Source organism: Rattus norvegicus, chromosome 1, assembly GCF_021556685.1.
Source record: "Rattus norvegicus strain SHRSP/BbbUtx chromosome 1, alternate assembly SHRSP_T2T, whole genome shotgun sequence".
Classification (NCBI taxonomy): Eukaryota; Metazoa; Chordata; class Mammalia; order Rodentia; family Muridae; genus Rattus; species Rattus norvegicus.
Genome location: NC_141534.1, coordinates 21285001 through 21288619, shown reverse-complemented (window position 1 = coordinate 21288619; position 3619 = coordinate 21285001).

The following is a 3619-nucleotide window of genomic DNA, read 5'->3' as shown; positions in this document are numbered from 1 at the left end:
AATAAAGAGAGAGAGAGGTGGGAGAGAGATGCAGAATCTTGAAAGAGTGAGAGAAGGCTCTTCTGAGGACATTTTTAAATAAACACCTGAAGGAGGAGAGTACCAGACTCTTGAGGGAAAAGGGTGTTCCAGGCAGCAGAGGGTTCTGTGCGTGGGAAGGATCCAGCTGAGTTACTGTGCATGTGCTCCATTAGGAAGAGCGGTGGGTGGAACCCAGAGCCTGGGGAACATCAGTGCACGAGGACAGGAAGAGCAGGCGGGCCAACTCCCATTTGACGGGATTTGACTTTCATTTAGAAGCTCACGCTGGTCACGGCGTTGGTGACATTCTGGTGGTTTCAAAAGTGTTGCAATACTTAGGAGAACACTGAACTGATGCAGGGGGAAAATGGTGACCAGAACAGCCGAGCTGAAATATTGGGCAAGTACAGTCAGTAGGCCAATGCCTGGGGAGCTAATGGTTCGGTGTTGAGGGGCCTGGCTTGACTGTAATACTCAATGTCACAGCTGTCTTGGTCTTTCAGTCTTTGTCCAATTAAGACAGATATTAACAGTAATTCCTACATGCTCAGATGAGGGGATCTAAGCTCAGAGAAGCCAGATCATTTGCTTAATCTCACATCATGCATGTATAGAAAGAGGAACCAAGGGTTGGGGATTTAGCTCAGTGGTAGAGCGCTTGCCTAGCAAGCACAAGGCCCTGGGTTCGGTCCCCAGCTCCGGAAAAAAAAAGAAAAAAGAAAAAAGAAAGAGGAACCAAGGTTTATTTCCAAACACAGCTAGTCTGGCTACCAAACCAGATCAAAGCTTAAACTATCATTTCTTAATAACAAGCTTTTAAGACCAGACGCAAAACAGCAGAAGTTATTGTAAAGTTACACCCAGGTAAGAAAGAAAGCTATGTTCACCGAGTAATAAAATCCGTTCCTTCAGTCAGGAGCTGTACTCTCAGGTAGTCTCGGCAGTCTGGAGTCTGAGGCAGGAGGATTGACACAAGTTCAAGATCAGTCTGGGCTGTCTGATGAGTGCCAGGACACTCAGTAAGAGCTACAGAATGAAAGCTTTAAAATATAATAATAATAGTAATAATAATAGTAATAGTAATAATAATAATAATAATAATAATAATAATAATTAATACAGAAGAAAGAGAAGAGAAACGGTTGTTTTGTATCTGTTCCATCAATCACTAAACTGCTATGTGTGTACCAAAGTGGGCACTACAGACGGCCCTGCCTCCGGATGGCAGGAGCAGCTCCATATGGAAACCCAAGTAGGCTAGAGCTGACAGTTACCACGCGGGAGTGGGTCTTCCTCGTGTTTGTACATCCAGACTGATGTTTTCTTTTTTAGGGAGCTGCCCACATCTGGGGAGGCTTGTTGAACTCTGGGGGATTGACTCATGAGTCACCGTGTTTTATTCTTCCTACTCTATTCGCTGATGTAAGTCAGCCTCCTTCGCTTACCGCTCAGCAGAAACTCTCCCAGTTCGCCTTGTGCTTGGCCTGAGGCCTCGCTCTGATCCTCCACGGTTGTGTTCCTCTCTTCTCCACAATTCAGGGGATCAGCGAGAGGTTTCTCGGGCAACACTGCTGTTGATCTATTTATATGCCTCGGTTCCTCCCTTTCACTTTTTGTTTTTAAATAGCCACCACCACCACCACCACTACCACCACCCAGATCTGTCCTGGCTTTCTGTATTCGTTTTGAGCTCAAATAGTTTAAAAAACTCTGACATGCACTTTTCCGTTAACACAACCGTGTGAGTTAGAGAAGCCAGTACAAAAAGGACGTGGGATTTATAGTCAGCATCCCTGAGCAGTGAGGACAAGTGTGAGTGGATGTTATAAATGTGATATACTGTGTGACTCACATCAGGGCTCAAGACAGAAGCATCTTCCTCCTCTGTCTCTAAGCAACAGGCAAAGGCAATGTATCCTGTCCCAGAAATGAGCTGGTAGCCTTCTTGAGGCTGCTTAGGGTTTCCCAACCTTAGCAATGGTAAGGAAGTTATCACAGACATTCATGTGACATCTTCTGAGGCTCTAGTGTGAAAGGTCAGGGTAACATATTGACACCAGTGTTAAGAGGGGGTAGGAAGGAAGGGAAGAAGGGATCACATTGGACACCATTAGTCACTTCATGGTATCAAGTTTTACCCTCTCTCATCTGAAAAATACACTCATAATCTCAGCTACTCAGATGGCGGAGGCAGGAGGATATGAAGCCCAATGCCTGCCTGGTCTTCTTAAAGAGACCTTGGCTTAAAATAAAACAAAGGAATTCTAGGGTTTGTAGCTTTAATGTAGAGCACATGATTGACATGGGAGAGGACCCAGGTTAATCACTAGCATCAAAAATAAATAAGTAGGGACTGGAGAGATGGCTCAGTGGTTAAGAGCACTGGCTGCTCTTCCAGAGGTCCTGAGTTCAATTCCCAGCAACCACATGGTGGCTCACAACCATCTGTAATGGGATCTGATGCCCTCTTCTGGTGTGTCCTAAGAGAGCAACAGTATACTCACGTAAAATAAATAAATCTAAAAAAAAAAAAAAAAAAAGAACATCATCCCTGGTTAATAAAATATAAAATGAATAAACAAATAATTAAATAAACAACAAAAAATAAAGCTCTGAAATCAAAAAAAAATTTTTTTTTGTATCAACACAACAGCAACTGTAGAAAAGTCTACATGTGGCCTTGTGTGGTGAATTGCAGACACAATAAAAATAAAAACACTAGGTAAAATTACCTCCAGGGGTGGTGAGATGAACCATTTGGTGAAGGTGCTTGTGGCCACGGCCGAGGGCCTGAGTTCAAACATCCAGATCATGCATGCTAGGAAACGTGTCCGGCTCCCACAAGGTGTCTCTGACCTTCCTGTGTGCACAATAACACAAACACAGTGTAGAGCAAGGAATGTACGATCTCCAATTACCTCACTATACGTAAGATCGAATCTGGATATTTTACATGTGATTTTATGTGTATGGACACATTCACAGCTATCCTAGGACATACTCGACCAGTAGCCACAGGATAGATACACCTAATACAAGCAAATGCCCCCCAAACTTAAAATTCCTTTGGTTACGAGCATTTCAGATAAGCAACACTTAGCCTGTCTCTCCCTTCCTCTTCTTGCGCTGTAAAGGTATCCATGTAAAGAACACCATGGGGGGTTAGGGATTTAGCTCAGTGGAAGAGCCCTTGCCTAGGAAGCACAAGGCCCTGGGTTGCAAGGCCCTGGGTTCGGTCCCCAGCTCCAAAAAAAAGAACCAAAAAAAAAAAAAAAAGAACACCACGGCTGTGGGGAGATGACTTTTTCAATCTACTCTCTTCCTGCAAAGTGACCAGAAGGCTCTGACTGACTTGAAAGTCAATCATTTTTTAATTTTTTTAAAATATTGATTATTTACATACACTTGTCTGCATGCACATCAGAAGAGGGCATCAGATCCCATCACAGATGGTTGCGGACCATCATGTGGTTCCTGGGAATCGAACTCAGGACCTTTGGAAAAGCGCTTAAGTGCTCTTCACCACTGAGCCATCTCTCCAGCCTCCCTGCCAATCATATTTTAATATGCTTAATGCAAACCAAGGTGTACTTATGTG